This window comes from Canis lupus, chromosome 6 (assembly GCF_048164855.1).
Source record: "Canis lupus baileyi chromosome 6, mCanLup2.hap1, whole genome shotgun sequence".
NCBI classification, from domain to species: Eukaryota; Metazoa; Chordata; class Mammalia; order Carnivora; family Canidae; genus Canis; species Canis lupus.
Window position 1 is genome coordinate 34972855 of NC_132843.1, and position 23474 is coordinate 34996328.

General features: G+C 36.4%; 1 long non-coding RNA gene across 1 annotated transcript in view; it reads left to right on the forward strand.

The window, feature by feature from the left end:
- Positions 1 to 23474, forward strand: part of LOC140634685 (uncharacterized) — an 89221-nt gene that overhangs the window by 58186 nt on the left and 7561 nt on the right. The window lies entirely within an intron of this gene.

Sequence of the window (23474 nt, forward strand, 5' to 3'; positions counted from 1 at the left end):
ACTGTTCAAGTCTTAACAGTATGCATTGGTGCCAGAAAATATAACATTTATCTTCACAGCTGAGGTGCAAATAGGATATTTCTCAAAATATCTTGCCCTTTATCCAGGAGTTATAAAAGACAAAAAAAATATTCTGCTTAACTTAATGTCAGCCTTCTAGCTCCAGCTGTGCAGTCTACAGTTACAATAACAACTATCATCTATATGGTTTAAGACTGGTCAAAGATCTACTACATGCACACATGTTGTGACAATACCTCAATTCTTTTTGTGTAAATTTTCATGAGTAGTTAAGTCATTTGGGGTAAAATATGAAAAGTGGTTTTACATTTGTCGACATTGTTATTGAAAAAACCTCACTGAAAATTACTCAAACGCATGGAAAATAAAAGTCAGATCACACAAACTCCAAGGTAAGAATCAGTCAGAAAACAAGATTAGAATCTGGTACAGTGGATTTAGCAGCCCCTGGATCCCTCCTAGGTGCCTTGGGCTCTTTGCTCAGGGATAGCTCAGACATTCCTTCAGCAGCCCAGTTCCAGCCTTATTCTACAAGAGAAGATCCCTGCCCCAGTGTCCAAATAAGCCACACCCTTGTATCAGTGTCTGACAGTGACGGACTCTGAAGGGATGCGAGGCTTGGTCCAGGGCTCTAACCACTATTTCCTCATAACACAAATCATAGTGTTTCTTCCCTGAGCCAGATTCTCCCAGCTGGGCTTTTGATCAAAGAGCATCTTCAAGCAGTAGCTAAGCAGCTTATATACAAAATATGCCTATATGTATAAAATTTTTAAAAATTGCAAGGATGTAGAATAAAATTTATAAACTTGAAAGCTGTGAAGAAAATGAGAAATAAGCAATTGTTTCTATTTTTATATGTCTTAATATAGTCATTTGACAAGTTTAGGAATGTAAAATTGATGTTATATGTGAAATATAGCATTTAAAATACCTATAAAATTCTCAATTTTGGTATACCGAATGATGAAAGCTCTCCCCAGTCCCCAGATAGCTTTAGGAAACTGAAGTAATTTTTAAAAGGGGATGGGGAATATTGAGTCTTAGATTTACATAGATACATTTGTATATATTATTTATTTATATATATAATTTATACCAAATATATATATGTGTATATATATATATTTGTGTGTGTGTCTATATATATATATACAAAACATTCTTTGAGTGGCTTCTAAAATTTCATATTTTATTTCAAGGACTCACATCTCCATAAATAACATTCTGTTGGGTCCTGCATAAGATAATTTAGACAAAGAAAATCAGCAAAATTCTTCCTTTGTGCACATTATCTAGCTAACTTTCACATTTCAGGAGAGTTAGGAGAAAGTTGTACTGGCTTATGAAGCAAATAAGTGGAAATTTGGAAAAAATCACTTGACCCATGATCTATGGTTGTGCCCCCCAATGGCACAACTTATTAACTGTGTGATTTGGGAAAAACAGCTCAAACTCTGAGTGACAATTTTTCATTTGCAAAGATTAGTAGTGTATTTCATATTGACCTTAAAAAGTTTCTAGAGACTCAAATAGAATGACACAAAAGAACTTCCTAGTAAATAATATTATCTATTATTTAAATTGTTCATTTTCAGATGCCTTACTAAAATATTGCTTTTTAATTCATGCTCTCCATAATAATCATTGAGGATAGATTTTATTGAATTCAACAATGTTTGAGCATCTTATTGGGTCTGTCAATACTGGTTTCCATATTTTCATTCTATGTCTGAGGTGGGAAGGGGGCTTCTAATTACAGCTCCCAATAGCCAGAGAGCTACAGCAATAGCAGAGTTCCAAAAGAATAGGTGATAGATTTTTTTTTCATGCAACATCACAGCAACTGCAAATAAGGGCAATTTTATATCTTCTTTTCTAGTGTTTTATTTCTTTTTCTTTCCTTATCACACTGGCTAGGACTGTCAACAAAATGTTGAATCAAAATGTTATTAGAAGACATCCTTATCTTTTGATATGTCATGAATCTTAGTTTTTTTCTGATATCTTTTGACTACTGCAGAACAAAACACCCCCCATTTTGGGTTGTCTGGGGTCTCTTTTTTATTAAATTGAGTTTGCTTTTTGGAAAGAATACCCTAAAAATCATATTGAGTTCACTACATTATATAAGAAGGTACAAGATGCTACAAGTAATGTTAACTTCAATCACTTGACTAAGGTGTTGTCTGCCAGGCTATTCTATTGTAAAGTTATCTTTCCATTTGTAATTCATAAATATCTAATGGAATTGGAGACTGTAAAACTCCTGCTAATCCTAAATGTTTAACCTGCTATTTTAGTTATCCATTGTCATCCATAATTCTAGCCTCAATCAATTTTATGATACTGGCTGACAAATAGTGATTTTCTAAATTTTTTCTCTACATTTCAAGATTGGCTTTCTACTGTAAAGAAGAGCCTTGTCTTAATATACAGAAATCTCTTGTGTTTCTACACACTAATAACAAAGTCGCAGAAAGAAAAATTAAGAAAACAATTCCATTGACTACTGATGGCTGTCCCCTGCATAAGGAAGAATTCCTTCTACCTGACTATATTCTAACTTTGGCATATTTTTTTTTTCCTGCCTCAGACTTGAACTGAAACTTTGACTTTTCCTGGATCTGTAGCCTGCCAGCCTTTGGACTAGAACTATAGCAAATAGTTTTCATAGGTCTTCAGCTTGCCATCTACAGATCTTGGAGCTTGTGAGTGTCCATAATCACATAAACCAGCTCCTTATAACAAATCTCTTTCTATATTTATACACAACCTGCTGATTCTATTTCTCTGGAGAATCCTGATGAGTATGGAGGTTACAGTGGATTAAGGCAGGCCTTAAATATAATAACTACTGTCCTTCTAAGAAGAGAAAACAGAGACTTAGAGAAAACAAATAAGGAAAAGGCCATGTGATGAAAGAGGCAGAGACTGGAATGATGCATCAACAAGCCAAGGAATGCCAAGGATTGCTGGCAACCACCAGAGGCTAGAAAGAGGAATGGAACAGATTCTCCTCCCAAGATTCCAAAAGGAACTGGAATTGCTGGCACCTTGATTTTGGACTTCTAGTGCCCTGAGTTGTGGCAGAATAAATTTCTATTGTTTGAAGCTACGAGTTTATGGCAGGCTAGGAAACTAATGGGGAGAGAGAAAGAGTAGTATGAAATGACCTCCTCTCTAGCAAAAGCAATTCTAGAGATCAAAGGTCTGTATTTGAAGCCATCTCTCTTTTCTTTCATTTATTCATTTATTTCTATCCTTGTCTTGTCCCAGAAAGAAACATAAGCATGTATCATTTTCCTCCATATACAAATACAACAAATCAGAAGCAAAACAGACAACTTAAAGACATAAGCCCATTTCTAGAAACAGCATGACACTAATCATCTATGTAATTTCTAACTATGTTACTATAAAAAACAAACTTGGATTTTCCCAAGTATAAGACAGTATCTATCTGTAAGATGTAAGCATTGAAGAGTACCTTTGAGAACATCTAACTCAATCATTTTATTTTTTTATTTTTTAAAGATTTATTTATTTATTTATTCATGATAGATATATATATATAGAGAGAGAGAGGCAGAGACACAGGAGGAGGGAGAAGCAGGCTCCATGCCGGGAGCCCAACGCGGGACTCGATCCCGGGACTCCAGGATCGTGCCTGGGCCAAAGGCAGGTGTCAAACCGCTGAGCCACCCAGAGATCCCCTCAATAATTTTATTTTAGAGAAACATTTTTCTAAAGCTAGTCTTTCCTATTGCCAAAGATTAACACACATTTAGTGGTTTAAAAACAACACAAATTTATTTTCTTATAGTTCTGGAGGTCAGAAATCCAAAATTAGGCTCAGTGAGGCAAAATCAAGGTGTCAGCAAAACTGGCTGTGCTCCTTCTGGAGGCTCCAGGGGAGAGTCTTTTCTTTGCCTTTTCCAGTTTCCAGAAGCTGTCCACATTCCTTGGCTCCTGGCCCTGCATCCCTCTGACCTCTACTTCTGTCATCTCCATTACACCTCTGATTCTCCTGCCTCCTTCTTATAAATACCTTGATGGTTACCTTGGGCTCACCTGGAAAATCCAGGACAATCTCCCTATCTCAAAATCCTTAATGCAATCATGTCTGCAAAACTCCACTTACAGAGAAGGTAACATTCATAGGTTCTAGAGATTAGGATGTGGATGTCTTTAGGTAGTCATTATTAAACTTACTATAGATAGTCTGGTTAGAACTCTGAGTGGCATGACTCCCATGCCACTGGCTCATCCGTGATGCCACAATGCACGGTCTCATAAAATTGGCCTTGCAGTTCAGGGTCTTTCTCAGATTTCTAGTGTGTACAAAGCACACATAGGAAAAATATTAACAAATTGCACTTCCAGCTGGGAAGAGTAATTTAAAATATAGTAAGCAGAAGTGTATGAAATAGATTATTGCAAATTGGGAATTACTTCAATTCATTAATGATGACTGCTTTAGTTACTCGAAACAATGGAGCATGGTCCTACTGCCATCTCTCTGTGATGTCCCTGGCTACTCAGCAGTCACAGCAGTAATTGTTTCTTCAGAGCCCTTGTGAATTTGGGAAGGAACCTAACCCCAGGTTGCTCCTTAACAACAGAATGAGGATGTTTTTGTTTGTTGTGAAGTTGTGCAAGGATAATGGTGCTCTACACCTATTTAGAAATACTTAAAGTTCATGAAGCGTGTTAATATGGGGTTTCTTGGGTAACTTTGCAACAAGCCACAGAGGTAAGCAAACAATTTCATCTTATTTTAGATAGGAGGAAACTGAGGTTCAGAGAAGCTGTGTGAATTGTTCAAGTTCATATCTTCACAAATCAGTGGAGCTAGGATTCAAACCCAGATTTCCTGATGCCAGGTTCCCAGTTGTTCTTAAATCCGTAGCTAGGTAAGGCAAACAGAAATCAACCAATCAGGCCCACCAAAAAGGGAAATTGGATAATAAGACCTATTACCTTCCAACTTGAAATAAGAGACCCTTATAGAATGGCCACTTTGTGTTTTGAGTTGGTTAAAATTTTAAAAATAGGTTAATACCATGAAAACCTTTTTAAATGTAACAGAAACTCTTATTAGACTTAGAACCATACCATGTAAAAATTCAAAACACAAACCCAGCATCTTACTCAACAGAGGTATATCAAATACTGGAAACTAAGGGGAATTTAAGGTTTAAGAAAATATGGCTCTATTAAAAATTCTTATGTTTCATGGCTCCAACTTTTCTTATTTTGGCTAAATTTTATGGGAGACTGGTGTGTGTGCGTGTGTGTGTGTGTGCGTGTGTGGGTATATATATATGTGTGTGTGTGTATATATATATATACCAGAAACTGAAACTCTGCTACATCTAACATTACTATTAGGAAAAAATATGAAATATAATGTACATGAGAAATCTCAAACTTTTCTTTCCAATAAGGAAAATGAGCACTTTGTGATGGCCTATTCTCCAGACATAGGATAAATTCTAAATGGAATTTGACTGTGAAAGAGTCTGTTTAAAACAGATGTGGGCCAGGTGGTGATTGAAAAAAACTTCCTAGGAAAAAGGGCAGATTATGTGGTTTTGATAAGAAATCCTGATCAATTTAGAGTGGAAGAACCAACTCCAACTGTCAGCTGAGAGAACAACTAATGTTATTCCTTCCTTCCTTCCTCCCATCATGTACCAAAAACAATAACTAGACCTTGATCTTGTGAAATAAGTCATTTCTTCATGAAATTAGTAATTCCATTTTTGTATAGCTCTATTTATTAGAAAGTTCTTTCTTGCATATAGCAAAATGGGCATGTCCACAGTTTCTAACAAGTAAAGTTAGTTACATCCTTTGGAGTCATAGACAACTTGCTTCTCTCTTTTTCTTATAAGAGCTATATTATGTGTGTCTTTCTTTAACCTTCTATCCCCCACACTATAAATCCCTGTTTGCATCAGGTGGGTCTCATTTGACACAATATTTAGACCTTTCACTGTCTTGTTTTGGCAGTCAGGGCATCCTAAATTCTACCCTTACTCCAAATAGGTCTAGTCATCATAGCAGAGTCAGCTTGGATTATATCACATTATTGGCTTCATAGATGTATAAATGTAATTAACCTAATTTTGTTAGCACTTTAAATACCTCTATCTTAGGATCACATAACACTGTCACATCTTTTGCAGGTGGGTATTGCCAAAACAAGCACCATCCTCTATTTGTAAAATTCATATTTTGAACTTAAAAATGATTTCAGTAGGACTTCATGCTTGTTCTGCTGAAAAGCATCTCACTGGCGTTAGCCCCAAAGACAAGGTCACGATCAGCTCATCATACAGTTAGTTACTTATGCAATAGAAATTTTAAGGAATTTAAAGCTACTTCCAAACACTTTCAAGTACAAACAATCTCTTCCTAGCTTTCTAACAGCCTAGATTTACCAATTTAATAATGTTTAAGAATATTAAGATTAAATATACTCTAAAGGGTAAGATATCCAGAATTTGGTAGTTAAAAATAGAAATATTCCATCACAAAGGAGTGTTCTATCAGGACATTAGTCTGAAAAGTTATCTTAGCCAAATGCTGGACCCTGAAAGGATGGCAAAGGAGAAAATTTTAGTGGAAGAATATAATTAGAAAGGTTCAGGGCTAGATAGAGGCTTTCCTGGGGAAGGTAGGTCTATTTTCCTCAGGGAAAAATATCATGTTGTTATTAGATCAAAATCTACTAATATTGGGACGCCTGGGTGGCTCAGCAGTTGGGCATCTGTTTTTGGCTCAGGACATGATCCTGTGTCTGGGGATCGAGTCCCACATCAGGCTCCCTGCAAGGACCCTGCTTCTCCCTCTGCCTATGTCTCTGCCTCTGTATCTCTCTCTCTCTCTCTCATGAATAAATAAAATCTTTTTTAAAAATCTAATATTTAGGTTAAAATATTTATACATATATGGCCAAAAGTAATGTAGAAAAATGTTACCACTATAGTGTACAGAAGTGTAGAGTAGGCATTGTTGTTATAATTTTACAGATGAAGGAATAGACTTAGGAGCAATTTGTCTAAAATTGCAGGGTCAGTTAGTAGCAGCGATAATGTCTGAGATCAGCCTTGTTGATGAGATCTTTCTCTTTACTCCTTTTTACTCTTTTCCAGAACTTAAATTCAGTATATATATATATATATATATATATATATATATATATATAATCTTCTGAAGGAACATTATAATCATTTAAGGATATTCTGGTTAGAAAAAAAAGGAACTGAAACATTGTCAATAATCTGATTTGTCAGAGACTGGGTACATTTAAAAATTCTCCAATTATTAAGCTTTCCATTTCATTTCACATCCAAGAACATGACTCAGTCTTGGAAATTGGCTACAGTGTAGCCTGAGAGTGGGGGTTTTGGAATAGAACTGGAGAGGTGAGATTGATCTAATGATAAACACCCTCAGGAGGGGAAAGTTCATTAAATTTAACTTTGTAGTGCCCAAGTTGGAGAAATGTTCACATTCTCTTGGATCCTCTACACAAGAGAAAGGCCAACAGTGTGGCTAACACCAGCATGCCTGCAAGTGCAAAAACATCAATTTGTCTCTGGAATGACTGAAGCAGAGGGTGGTTTATTCATTTGCTTATTTATTTTTCACACAATTAATGCACATATGGACAGCTAAATAAGCTGAGGATATCAAGAATAAGTGGAGAACTGTGCTCTCACAAGACTTGCAGTCTACTAGAGAAGCCACAAAAAGCATTAATGATATTCAGAATGTTATAAATGTCTCTGTAACCAGCCTCCAGTTCTAACCCAGGCTTTCTAGGCTCTTCGTAATCTCAGCCTACACTGCTCATCTGTCCTCATACCCACTGGTTAACACGGATACACATTGTTGTCATGAGCCTGGTCTCTTGACCTCTACACAAACATGCCTGGCTCACCTTGGCTTCCTTCCTTCCTTCCTACTCACCCATCCTCTGCCCATCCCTGCTTTCCTTACTCCTTCTTTCTTTTGATAAATGTTTTTGAGCATCTACAGTATGCCAGGAGCCTCTGTGCTAACTGCCAGAGTTCCATCAGATGATTAGATGTCCGTATTTCCATCCCTCTGGGACTGGCAGTCATTGACTCTTCTGCAATCAGATTACTCTATTATTGCCTTGCAACCAGTAATGTATTGTCAGAGAAAAGGGCGTGGCAGGAGTTTAAGGAGTGGGGATTGTCGAAGCCTGAGACAGCCCCGAGAAGCCTTTGGGAAGGTAAGATTAGAAATGGACCATCAGGAAGGGGCAGTTGAATGTGGTCATCTTGAAGAATTCAGATAGGGGAAAGCAATGATGGTTTTAAGAAAGGACAAGCCCAAGAGGAACTCATTTCTTCAAGGCACGAGAATTTTTATGTTTCTGAACTATAGTTTCAGAAAATTGGCTAGGTCACAATCAGCATGGAATGACCAAGCAAGGCCACACTTGACAAAAGATGTTCTTTCTCACTTTATTCTTTACTCAGATCTATTGGTTATCAAATTGTAAAATTTCAGAATAGCGATAATTTAGGAGGCTTCAGGACAGAATGCTCCCTCTCCATGGCAGCAATACATGACAGATGGTCCACGATGACCTCTGTATGAACAATAACGTCTGCTTTCCATACTAACAGAATAGCTAGTTCATTCATTTGACCACTCCACTGAAAACAAAATTCTTTCCCACATTAATCTGAGATCTGGCTCTGGATATTTTTCAGCCATTGAGCCTAGTTTTCCCTTCCAAAGCCATACAGAGCAAGCTTGATTTCTCATCAACACGAGAGTTTCTTAAATATTTGTAAAAATAGTACTGCACACTTGGCAAGTAACTTGAAAGAGTCATTCTCTGGAACATGTGGCTTGAAATCATTGCTTAAGACAATGAAACAGCAGGCAGAACATAGGAAGGCAATGTGACCCGGCGTTCAAAGTGCAGACTCTAGTTCTGACTGTCTTGGTTTCATTCTTTGCTCCTGCACTTAACTGGCTCCTCCCTGGGCCTCAGGCTTTTCACTTATTAAGTGAAGATTACAATCACATCTACTTCATCATGCTTTTCCAAAGGTTAAATGAGATAATACACAAAAAGCACTGGTGTGGTCTCTGGTAGATAATAGATTTTGATTGAAAGCAGAGAGAAAATTAGCCACACAGTAAATGGGAACATTTGTGCAAAACATACCATTATTTAAAATATGTCTAACTGAGCCGTGAAGGATGACCAGGCCTTATAGGAGCAACTGTGCCCAAGCTAAAAAAAAAAAAAAAAAAAAAAGCAAAGACAAACAAAGCCTACCTAGGACACCTTTGCCTGCTTCCCTGGCTAAGCTACATTACCCCCTGTGGTGCATCCCTAAATCCTTGGTCTGGTGTGGATTTAAATGATGCAAGCAGTGAAGTAGTAAATCTGTCATTGAGGAGGAGAATATTTTGTGGTTTTTACCGAATGGCTTTCTAAAAGTTTCCCCCACCTCCACCACCATCTACTTAAAAGTTCCCATGCTTCCATTCCATCCTTCTTAATTCTAACCCATTGATTGACCTTAAGTAATATGTGCCCATCTTTGAACTCAAGGTCCGTTTTGGGAGATCCTTAGGGCACTCATGCTGAAGGCTGTGGAAATGGTGACCCAGTGAGAAGGAAAATGTTATATCCCAAAACCCTCAGAACACTGGTACTTTCATAGTATATACTTTAAAAAAATTTTTCCCATATATTTGATCTTATTAAACACCTATAATGGGTACTTAGAGCATCTGAGGTTATATACATTCTACAGGTAATACTCAGATACTCAGTATCAGATATTCTGATATTCAGAAAGGTGGGGGGCTTGCTCTTGCAATGGGGTATAGTGTGGACAGAAGGGAAATCCAGGGATTCAGAGTGGTTGAGTTCCGATTTGGCTATACTTCTTTAGGTCTCCATATTCTTCTCTGTAAGATCAGGAGTTTGAACTCAGTGATGATTCCTTTAGCACTAGTAATATTCCATGATGATGACAAGACATTCGATGTTGTATAGTATTTTAAAGTCCAAAGTAGGACTAGTTGGTGAGCTAAGCCACCAACTATATCTAAGCCAATGCTATGCCCATGAGGCCTACCTGTTCTGAGATGCCGTGTCACCCCCAGCCTTCCCATCCACCCACCCACCACCCTGTTTCTGTTTTGGCAATCATTATGAAGTAGTCTCCCAGAATGATTAGGGGTGTTGACAGGAAATTATTTCTCTTCTTCTCCCGTGTGCTCTGGCACATGGATATGTTTGGGCAAGTTGTCCCTGTTGTGATCATTATGCACTTAGTTATTTTTGTTCTAGTGCCCAGAAGCCTGTGGGGCATGGATGTCTGGTAAAAGAATTTATAGCCAATTTAGTCCACCTGAGTTAAGTTACACAATCAGCCTAATTGCAGAAAGCTGGTTTCTGTTTCCCTGATATTGGTCATTCCTGAGGATCAGCTTGGGCCATTATGAGATCATAGAGTAGACTTGGAAAAGAAAACCACTGAGATTGAAACCAAGGTTCAGGGGGCTTCATCCATGACTTAATGGCAGTTGAAGTGTGGGTTTAAGACCCTAGCCTGCTGCTTACTAACTGTTGAAGCTTGGATGAATCATTTGCCTCTCTGTGTTTCCATTGCCTTATCTGCAAGATGGGTTTAATAATAATGACCCATCTCATAATAGGAGTGAATGAGATAAGGCATGTTAATTGTTTAAAAGAGTGTGGTACTTTGTAGGTTCTCCATATATACTAGCTCTTATAATTCAAATCATTTTATTATTCTCATTTTAAAATTACAAAAGATGAGATCCCAAGAGAAGTCTCCTGCCCATGATCGTGCCAGATTCAATAGTTTAGTCACAGTTAAATTCAGCTATCCTTATTACTTTTCTTCCATTCAGGTTTCCTTATACCTCTCTTTAAATAATGAATTCCCATTTAGGGTTCAGGAATTGTTTATAAACACTGTAAGATACATACAAAGCACTCCTAACAGTAAGTTGTCCATTTATTTCTAAAGCATGATTAATTAGTCACCCCAATGATCCTCCAGCAATTGTGTACCACACTCTGGGTAAATATTGTTGCTGTTACCCACTATGATAATTGTGCCCACGTTGTCCCAAGAAGAGTTAGCATGTAGACCCTGCCTTTCTGAGATCCCATCATTCCAACCGAAACAGGGCCCATTCATTGGCAACATGTCCAGCATCATCCCTGACCTACAGAGGACAAACATCACAGAGCTATTCCAGGATGGCTGTGTCCCCTCCCTTTTATAGATTCCTTTATGTCTGTTCTGGACCCACTGGGGCACACAGTTAGTAGAAGATGGGCATTCAGATAGTGTATGATGTAAAACTTGTATTTTCTGATTCTATAACTTTGGTTTGTACTGATTTAGATGCCTTGTTTCTCAATGGAAGGATGTCTTTGCTAGAGAAAACGATAATTTGACTAAACTGGAAGGTAAGACTGACACCTGGCATTTATGTCACAGAACCAATAGGCAAAGAAATAGGGTTATTTTACTGATTAATTTGATTCTGATTACCAAGGGGGAAAATAATTGCTTCCCTGTAGTAAGAGAGAGGGGACTATATTTGATACTCAGAGATTGCTGGCGTGCCAGCAATCTCTTGGGTGTTTTCACACCCAAATGTTGATGAAACCTTCAACCACTAAATACAGGTGACATTCAGACCCTTCAGAAATGACAGTTGGTTTATCCTCAAATAAAGAATCCCAATTAACTGAGGTGCTAGTTAAGGCAAAGAAAACAGAGATGGGTAGTAAACCATAAAGTTGGGATATTGAGTATGGCTGAATAACTAGTCACAGTTAAACATATTCTTGTCTTTGCTGGTTCTGTATACATTAAATATCTTTTTCTTCTCTCTTCCTACTCTTTTGTGTCGGAAGCATTGATTATGGTTAATTTTTAAATGTAATCTTTAGACTACAGAGAAAGGTAGGATTGTTGTTACTTAACTATAAATAGAATATCACTGAAGATAAGAACAATGCCTTGTGGCACTTTGTGTCAATCTTTTTGTGTGTGTGGGTGAGGGGGGATTATCTTCATTTGTGTAAAGAATGGCTGCATCTCATATAGTGTAAATGTTGTTATTGTCACTATTTAGAAGTTTTAACATGCGTAGAAGAGGCTCAGTAATCAAAAAGATGGACTGCACTAGTTTCAAACTGTTTCTCAGCCAAAGTGTACCTTTTGATATTCTGCTCTTTACTGTTAGGAATGAGAATCTGCAAACTACATTTTGCAGTCTCCATGGCCTGCTAGACTCCTCTTAGGCTCTCTAGTAGGAATGACAGTGGGAAGATCCAAAAGTAGAGAAAGAGAGAAGTTGCATACAAGAATGTTGGTATTAATATTTGTTTACTCATTTCTGTTTTGGGGCTTATCTTTGTGTAAGCGGTTCCTTTTGCTTGGAATGTTACTCCCTTTGGTCTTCAGATGACTGCTATCTTCTTGTCATTCAGATCTCTATTTCAATATTATCCACACATACACACAAACACACACACAAAAACAAAAGCCTTTCCCTGACCCCTTAGTCTAAAGTAATCATTTTCTCATTTTAATTCTCTGCATAGCAGTTACCATTCTCTGATAACATGTTACTCGTGTATCAATCTATTTAAATTTATAGAATGAAAGTTTCATGAGAGTAGCTTTCTTTTCTGATTAAGGATGCCTGGTGTAATTTGGGTACTCAATGAAGATATGGTGAATAAGTTACAAAACTAATTTCCTTTCTTACTATTTTTCCTTACTCTAGGCTAAATTAACTTCAAATATTCCCATGGGGTGAGCAAGGCAGAAATTATCATCTCCTTTGTTATAATATTGAAACAACAACAAAAAAGGAAACTTCTATTTCTGCCTAAGATGTTATTAGTAGTATCAGATGAAATCTTCTAAGAAATTTATGACTTAGATTTGGGCATGGGTGTGTGTGTGGGGGGGTGAGCAAAGTAGCTCTTTGAAAGCATTAGAAAAGAACTAGGGCAACTAGGCATTAATGTCCAAGATTACGGAGAAGAATGAATTGCATTGAAGTGAGCCTGACATTTATGGCTGCTTTCCCCCGACTCAGGGCCTTTGCTGATTCAGAGATCATGGTGCCAAGGCCAACAGCCTAAAGCTGTTGGCAGCCTCACAGGGTGAGAGAGACAAAACATGGAGTCCACAGTTATCAAGACAGCCATATTTTGAGGGAGAAAATATCATGGAGAAAAAAATGAAGATGAGGTGAACCTGAATCTTTTTGAGAAATTTCCCCTGAAGACACTTGCTTACTCTAAAGTAGTGCATGTGGGGGTAGTACTTTCAAAAAGCATGCAAAAGCTGCTGCTTAAGAGGCCAAAAATTTAGCAGAAATTTGGCAGCTTCCTGAGATTGGGGGATCAGAGCCCATCAAATAAGAGCCATTCTGGCGAACACTCCAAGATTTATGATGAGATACCTGAAAAGACTTGACTCAAGAAGTAAAGGCTAATCTGAAATAGGTGAGTCCTAACTGGATCAAGCTTATATGTTAATACTCTATTTGAAGAAAGATAACATTATATAGAGTCACTAAAATCTTTTATAAGATATACACAGCATTCAATCAAGTTACCAGGTAAGCCAAGAAACAAGGTTAAACGACTGAAAACTAAAAGCAAAGCAAAACAAAAAAGACAGTAAAAGGAAAATCACAGGTTAGAATTATCAGATATAGATTTTAAAATAATTATAATATATGTAAGATAAAAATGTAGATAATGTAACCAAAGAACTGGCAATCTACAAAGCAGAATGAAATAGAAATGCAAGAACAAAATACAATGAGTAAAATTAAAAATTTAATACATTGATATATTTTTCCAGAAGTCACAACAGACTAAAAAAATAGCGAACTAGAAATAGATATTAGAAAATATCCAGGCTGAACCACACAGAGAAGAAAAATACAGAAGAAAATATGAGATAGATGTGTCATGATGAAGAGGTCTACTATATGCTTGCATCTCAGAAGAGAAAAGAGAAGAAATATGTGAAGAAATGATGTCTTTAGCAAATTTTGGGAAATTTTTAGACAGTAAGTCCTAGTTTCCAAAATGCTAAATTCCCCAGGTGAGATAATTAGTTTGCACTAATGATGCACTGACAGTTTTGGCCAGAGTAATAGGTGAGAAAAATGTAATGAAAGCCATATCTTGGTGTATTAGTTTCCAAGGAGTCCTGTAACAAAGTACCACAGGTTGGATGACTTAAGACAATAATAAGGTATTGTCTTACCCTTCTGGGATCCATGAATCTGAAATCAAGATGTTAGTAGGGAAGGATCTATTTCATGCTTCTTTATCTCCTGGTATCTTTAGTTACTCCTTGGCATATAGATGCATCATTCCAAACCTCTGTCTTCACATGGAATTCTCTCTGCATGTTTTAACATCATCTGTCCCTTGCATGTACCTATTTCTGTGTCTAAATTTCTACTTTTTAGGAGGATACTAGCCATATTGGATTAGGCCCTATATAATGACCTCATTTTAACTTGATTACCTCAGTAAAGACCCTATTTCCAAATGAGGTCACATTCTGAGGTGCTAGGGGTTGGGACTTCAACGTATCTTTATTGGGGGACACAATTCAACCCATAGTATTTGATACATCACAGTAAAACTGCAGAAGACTAAAGATAAGAGAAAAATCTAAAAGCAGACAGATTGAACACAGATTAAAAAGTGGTAACAGTAAGACAAAGCAGACTTTAGGGGAAAAAAATGTGATAAGGCTATCATAAAAAACTATATGCCAAAACCTAGATGAAATGGATAAATTCATAGAAACATATAACCTTCTAAAAGTGAATCAGAAAGAAATAGAAAATTTGAACAGACTAATTGCTAGCAATGAAATTGAATCAGTAATCAAAAACTCCCAAAATCAAAAGTCCAGGACCAAATGCCTTCACAGATGAATTCTACCAAACATTTAAAGAAGAGTTAATACCTATTTTTCTGAAACTATTCCATAAAATAGGAGAGAAAGGAAAGCTTCCAAAATGATTCTATGAGGCCAGCATTATTACCCTGATACTGAAACCAGATAAAGACACTGTAAAAAAAGGGAAACTACAGATCAATATCTCTGATGAACATAGATGCAAAAATTTTCACCAAATATTTGCAAACCAAATCAAACAATATATTAAAAAGAATCATTTACCATGAAATGAAGTCGAATTTGTTCAAGGGATGCAAGGGTGGTTCAATATTTACAAATCAAAGTGATACCATCAACAAGACAAAGGACGAATGCCACATGATCAGGTTAGTAGATGCAGAAAAAGTATTTGATAATGTACAATATCTGTCTATAATAAGAACTCTCAACAAAGTAAGTTTAGAGAGAATATACATCAATATAATAAAGGCCATCAATGAAAACCCCACAGCTAACATCACATTCAATGGTTAAAAACTGAGAGCTTTTCCTCTAGTATCAGAATCAAGGATGTCCACTCTCACTACTTTTATTCAACATAGTACTAAAAGCCTTAACCACAGCAATCAGACAAGAAAAAGAAATAAAATTCTCCATATTAGTGAAGAAGAAGTAAAACTGTCACTATTTGCAGATGACATAACTATATATAGAAAACCCCAAAGATTCCTCCAAGAAACTACTAGAACTGATAAATGAATTCAGTAAAGTTTCATTTTATAAAATATACAGAAATCTGTCGCATTTCTATGCAATAACAAAGTATCAGAAAGAGAAATTAAGAAAACAATCTCATTTATAATTGCACCAAAAATAATAAAATACCTAAGAATGAATTTAACCAAGGAAGTGAAAGACCTGTACTCTGAAAAGATATAAAATATTGATGAAGAAATTGAAGAGGACATAAATAAATGGGGAGATATTCCATGCTCAGTGGGAGAACTGATACTGTTAAAATGTCCATACTACTCAAAGCAATCTACAGATTTGATGCAAACCCTAACAAAATATCAATAGCATTTTTCACAGAACTAGAACAAATAATCCTAAGATTTGTATGGAATCTCAAAAGACCCCCAATCTCCAAAGCATCGTGAGAAAGAACAAAGCTGAAGGTATCACAATCCTAGATTTGAAAATATACTACAAAACTGTAGTAATCAAAACAAGATGGTGCTGGCATAAAAATAGACATAGATCAATGGAACAGGGCAGAGAACCCAGAAATAAGCCCACACTTATATGGTTAAACTACAACAAAGGAATAATAATATACAATGGGGAAAAGTCAGTCTCTTCAATAAATGGTACTGGGATAACTGAACCACTTTCTTATACCATACACAAAAATAAACTCTCAAAATAGATTAAAGACCTAAATGTGAGACCTAAAACCATAAAACTCCTATAAGAAAATATAGGGAGTATTTACTTTGAAATTAACTGTAGAAATATTTTTTCTACATATCTAAGATATCTACTTAGGCAAAGGAAACAGAAGCAAAAATAAACTATTAGGATTACACCAAAAAAAAAAAAAAAACTTTGCACAGTAAATAAGCCATCAACAACAACCAAAAAAAGGCTACCTACCTAATAGGAAACGATATTTACAAATGATACATCTGATAAAGAGTTAATATCCAAAGTATATAAAGAAAAAAACATATGCACTCAACACCAATAAAAATCCCCCAAATAATCCATATAAAAGATGGCAGATAACATGAGAAGATATTTTTCCAAAGACATACAGATGGCCAACAGACACATGAAAAGATGTTCACTATCACTCATCATCAGGGAAATGTAAATCAAAACAACAATGAGATATCACCTCATACCTGTCAGATTGGCTGGTTTCAAAAAGTTAAGAAATAACACATGTTGGTGGGAATATGGAGAAAACGGAATTCTCATGGATTGTTGGTGAGAATGTAAACTGGTACTGGAACTGTGGAAAAAGTATGGAGGTTCCTCAAAAAAAAATATGGACAGTACAACACTCCCAACACAGAGTTCCCTGGAACCCAATCTCAGAAACACCAGACATAATCTCCAAGGAATCTTCAATTTCCAATAATCTGTGATTTTATCAATCATTATTTCTTCAACTTCCTTTTAAAAAATAAATTCTTCTTGGACTACCAGTGTTGGTTTAAAATATATTTATTATAATGTTACTTAAATATGAATAAAAAGAAAACTACCTATAAATCCCTTATGCTTCTAACTCTTAAAGAACTATAAAACCCAAACAAATACGAAAAACTAATTTCAAAACCAATAAAGTCAAAATTTACAACATCAATTTAACATGATATTATTTTCCTGGAATTATATCACTGCTTACAATGCACTTGTAGAATGTTCTGTTCTGGTGTACGTCACCAAATCTATTAGAACCTGCCACAGGTGATCTCATCCTTCCACCCATTTTTTTCTATGCAAATTCCAGAAATGCTGTACTTACACAGCTGCCAGTGATGCCATTTACCTTTTTATTATGGGAACACACCACTTATATATTTCTTATATCTTTGTTCTTATTACTGGTAAGCATTAGATAGTTCTCCTTCATATCAATGCAATAATAAGCACAAATAACACAGTTAAAAAAACTATGAGTAGATTATAAAGTAGCCACCCAAAAGATCCAGAGTATCTGTCTTTTCTTTAGGTTATTATCGTTAGACTAGGATAGAAAAATCTATCCACATATACACATGTATATGTTTATTCTCTCTAAATATTTACTTTTATACATATATATACACATATAGTAAAAAATACATAGTATAGTATATATGGTAAACAAATGTAGTATAGTAAACAAATACAATGAAGAACTTGCAAACCTGAAATTGTTTGCAGATCTAATTCCTTAGAGTCTAATTTAAAAGTGCTAACCGTAGACGCTTGTGGTTCTCTCCCAACAACCTCAAACTTCTTCAGCAAAGATCAACTCTGTTCTTTGCTGTCATTCTTTTCCTAGGGACCCAGAAGTCAAACATATGCATGAAGGTGATGCTCAATCAGACACTTGTCCCTAGTTAGGGGATCATGTCCATGAACTTTCAATTTAATGTAGAAATCTGTGTACAACTGAAAGTGCTGTATGAGTTCTGCAAACTCAAAATTTAAGCTTCAGAAGAAAAGGAATAAAGTCTGGTGATCTCCCCAATTGACTCTTGGAGGATGCCCTATTCATAAACAAATTTCATTAATTCAGGCTAACTGGGCTATGAAGATGCTAGTACGAATTACAGAAGTCTAAATGAAATTTTCTCTTTACTGCCAAGGAATATAACAACTCAAACTACTATAACAAAGTGTTAAGAGGCTGAGGTCCTTAATAGGCTGCTTTAATGAACAGGTAAAAAACAGTTTAAAATTAGCACAATGATTGTTTTCTTGCAAATTGATTCTCTACTATTCTATTAAGCATTTTAATTCTCTGCAATCTTGTTTACCCCAGTAATTTGCTAAGAAAACTCTTTCTTTCATAGCTAGAGTAGAAGCAACATTTAGCTCAGGCCGGTCCAAATGAGCAAGAGTTTCAAATTAGTAGCATCTGATTTAATTAGGTTTTACTAATAGCAAGTCAGGAAAATGCATTAACTGGCTTAGCCCACTAGGGGTTCTCTTTCTGTGCTGATGTTAATTGCTGCCATTTACTTCATTGCCTGTTGCTTGCCTCCCCACTGCCTTCTTGTTGACAACAGTGTGGGGACATTCTGACAAACCTCACTCAACATCACCAGCATTCTCAGCTCAGAAGATGGTGTATGAATGGTGAGTTAGCTGTCAGTCTTTATGATGAGATTACAGGATCACCAAAAGGCCACTCTGTCCAAAATCATTCCTACCTTTTTATACCTACAGCAAGTGCTCAAGGAGCCATCAAATAGATAGTTACCTTTAACATTACTTCTTGAGGACTTTTACAGATTTTATGCTCTTTTGATAACATCATAGTAGGACTTTTCCTCTCTTCCAGGGTTTAGCTACACATTCAGTATACATGAGTGTGGTATGTACTACTTATTTCTACTAAAGTTCATAAAGGTATGCTTTGTCTTTGCAACAAGAGGCAACTGAGGACAGAGACTATTTTTCCCATATTTTTGCCCAACCCTCACTTCCATTTCAATTCTGTGGCACAGTTCTGTGCAAATAATAATAAACAGTAAAAATCCATTGTTGGATAGGCAATAACAATTTACATACTTCAACCTTAAACAAGTAAAATGGAATTACTCATTAGCAGTTTTTGTCACCCAATAGACAGTGAGGTCCTGATGGGACAGGAAAGTTTTGATGGGATGTAAAGTTTTCTGGAATATGAAAGGTGTAAATGAGCATGTAGGAGCCAGGAGAAAAGGAGATGTGATTTGAAAAGAAAGAATAACATTCCCCTAATTCCCATTTTGCTTCAGGCTAGAACTCCTCAGATGCCATGGCCTATCAGACCAAGGCAAATATCTGAATACTCTCAACCCTCGTATTTTTTTCTTCCCACCACCAATTATTCTTTAATGAGAATACAAGGAGGAATTTCTCAGTTTAAAAGAAATGTTCATAGTATCCAGGTCTGGGTATGAGGCAAAATACATCAAATAACATAAAGTAAAACTCAGGAACTGATTTCAAAAAAGAGGATGCTAGCAAAACATCTGTTTCAACCCTATTGGCAGGTAATGGCCAGGCAACTTAATGAGAAATTATCATCTGTCATTCTCATTCCCCAGCTCAATACTTAATGTTCAAGGAAACACTATCAACCAAATATTCAGTTGTCAACAAGCCCCCTCCCTGCATTTATATAGAGGAAAAAATGGCCTTTTTATTGAAATTATTTGATCAAGTAAGGAATTTTTAATATAATGAGTCTATTTCCTAGAAACAAAAGTTTAATGACTCGAGAATTACTCTAAGTTTTGTCTTGTTCACTGAAATCCCAGAACATGGAGAAAGAACTGGGACAATGAGAAAATGTGGACAGGTGGTAGTTTCCCTAGAAACAAGGAAGGGATCTTCCCGTAGATTCTGCTCTCTGCCTGGACATCCATTAGCCAGAAAAGAAGATACCACAGGGGAAGCCAACATCACCCCTCAAGAGTCCCTGGAATGTGTTGCTGGGAGCCTGGGTCATGGTTCAGAGAAAGCCTTGGATCCTTAACCTCTAAATGCTATGCAAGTAGCTTTAGAAAAGCTATTTAGCCTTGCCACCTCTATTATGTGGTGAATGTTTATGTCCCACAAAAATCTGTATGTTGAAATCCTAACCTCCAATGTGATGAAGGTGGTATTGTTGGGAGACAATTAGTTCAGGTGAACTCCTGAGAGTAGAACCCTTATGATGGAATGAAGAAGAGGAAAAGACACCAAGCTTGCTCTCCATATATACACACCAAGGAAAGCCATGTGAGCACACAGCAAGGCAGCACCTATTTTAACTTCTGTTATCAGGATATTTATTTTCTAATTACCCACTCACTCTACAAACATGTTCTGTGCTCCTACTAGGCACCAGCTACCATGCTATGGAGGAGATGATGTAACAACAAGAAAATGTTCCTACTCTCAAGCAGCTTTCAGTTGGCAAAACTAGGTCCCGTAGCTTTAACAAAGTGAGCCCACTGAGCTCCCTAATCTGAGAAATCTTTTAAAAGGAGGGAGTGGTTCATAAATAAAAATATTATCTTGCATAAAATCAAATTATTAGAAAAATGTATATTAGAAGTTTTTCCAACCAATCACTAGGAAGGCATTTTCCTCCTGAACATAATATTAATAATATTTACTAGACTTTATTCTCCTCTGGTTCTAAAAATATGCAGTGTTCTAAAAGCCAAACTCTAATTTGTGATTTTCACAGCTGAATCACATCTATTTCCTCCCCAATCGGATACTAGTGGGCACAGCCACCATTGTTCAACAGCCACCCCACTCAAATCCAAGAGTTCCCCCTGGGAGGGTGAGGCAGGTTAGGTTCTATTTATATCAAGCCTCAAAAAGAACACCTCTAAAGTAGAAGCTATTCAATCAATAGACAGAAAGCTGGAGTAGAAGACCATGAAGGCTCTTTTCAATCCCAGATTCCATCATTCTTGGAGACTTTTTCCTCATGAAATGTAACAGACATCCTAGTTAGTCTGTGAATGGAAGCCAAGTGTTCTCATTTCCAACTTCAGGTTTTGTAAAGCAGGCAATCAATGGTTGGTTTGGTCTAGAGCTCAAGAAATAAAATAGTATTGTCTCTTTTTAAAAAGATTTTATTTATTCATTTGAGAAAGAGGTAGAGAGAAAAGTAGACTCCCCACTGAGCAAGGAGCCTGACATGGGGCTTGATCCCAAGACCTGGAGATCATGATCTGAGCTTAAGGTAGATGCTTAACCATCTGAGCTTACCAGGCACCCCAACAGTATTGTCTTTTAGTTCAGAGGAAGAGTTTATAAGGCAAACAAATATACAGGTTAGCAAACCATTTTACTTAAATCTGCAAAGCCTCCTCTAAGCCTCAACTTATAGGATACAGAAATACAAAAAAAATATTGAAGCAGTTATCACAGGAAAGCTAATGATAAACCCTTGAGAAAAGACTGAGTCCTTAGAGAACACCACTCTCCTCTAGTAGGGGGCAGGAGAGAGGGAAGGACATCAATAGCCTCCCCTGACCCATTTGGGCTTTGGACAGAGACGAAATAAAGACATGGGACAATTTTAAAGCTGACTGGACAATGATCTTCCTGTGACTATTCACTGGAGGAAACTTTTTAAAAAGGCATAATGGCATGACAACCTAGGAGCTGGCTGAGAGGTAATCTAAATTTTGATGATCCAAAGAATAGGCACAAGTTTAAAGGACACAGCTTCAATCATTAAGGACATTTGGGCTCAAAAGAACAAAACTTCTCCAGCTAATCTCTGACCAGAACAAGAACCAAGGAACATGCTTCTCATGTTTGTGCTTTTGAACAATTCAGAGTTTCCTACAGGAATTCATATTGCGTGGAGGTTAAGAGCATGAGATTTGGAATCAAAACTGAGTTTAAATCCCATCATAACTCCCTATTATCTGTGTACCCTTGTGTCATTGAATCTCTCTGAGGCTTAGTTTCCTCATTTTTATAAGAAATCAATAAATTCTTCAGAATATTGTTGTAAGATAAAGTGAGATAATATATTCAGAACTCTTAGCATAAATGTAGCTACTTATTATAAACTCAGATCTAGATTTTACATTAATTTGAAATAATAATAATATAGAAAACAATTTTATTTTATTCAAACCTCTTACACATGAACAAACCCATGATTAAAAGAAAACAACTAGTTCAAGATGACATAGCTAACACAGCAAAGGAAAGAATCAACCAAATGAAAAAACAACTTCCTGAATAGGAGAAAATATTTGCAAATCATATATCTGATAAGGGATTAATATTCAAAACATACAAAGAACTCATACAACTCAATGGTTAAACACATACACATACATACATACATAAACACACACACACACACACACACACAAAGCTGATTTAAAAAATGGGCAATAGAATAGACTTTTTTTTTTTTTCCAAAGAAGACTTACAGATGACCAACAGGTACATGAAAAAATGCTCAACCTCACTACTCATCAAGGAAATGCAAATCAAAGCCAAAATGAGATATCTACACCTGTTAAAATGACTTATCAAAAAGACAAGATGTAAGTATTAGTAAGAATGTGGAGAAAAGGGAATCCTCATGTACTGTTCATGGGAATGTAAATTGGTGAAGCCATTATGGAAAATAATAAAGAGGTTCCTCAAAAAATTAGAAATAGAATTACCATACAATGCAGCAACTCCACTTTTCTAAGTTTTTATCCAAAGAATACAAAAACTCTAACTTGAAAAGATACATGAACCCCTATGTTTATCGCAGCATTATTTACCATAGCCAAGATATAGAACAGAAATAACCTAGGTGCCCATAAGTAGATAAATGGCCTCAAAAAGAACATATGTGGGAATGCCTGGGTGGCTCAGTGGTTTAGCACCTGCGTCCGGCCTAGGGCGTGATCCTGGAGTCCTGGCATCAAGTCCCACATCAGGTTCCCTTCTTGGGGCCTACTTCTCCCTCTGACTGTGTCTCTGCCTCTCTCTCTCTCTCTCTCTCTCTCTCTCTCTCTGTGTGTGTCTGTCTCATGAATAAATAAATAAAATCTTTAAAAAAATGTGTGTATATATGTGTGTGTATGCAATGTAGATATATGTATGCAAGTGTGTATATGCAATGGAATATTATTAAGCCATAAAAAAGAATGAAATCTTGCCATTTGCAACTACATGGATGGAACTCAAGGATATTATGCTAAATAAAATAAGTTAGAA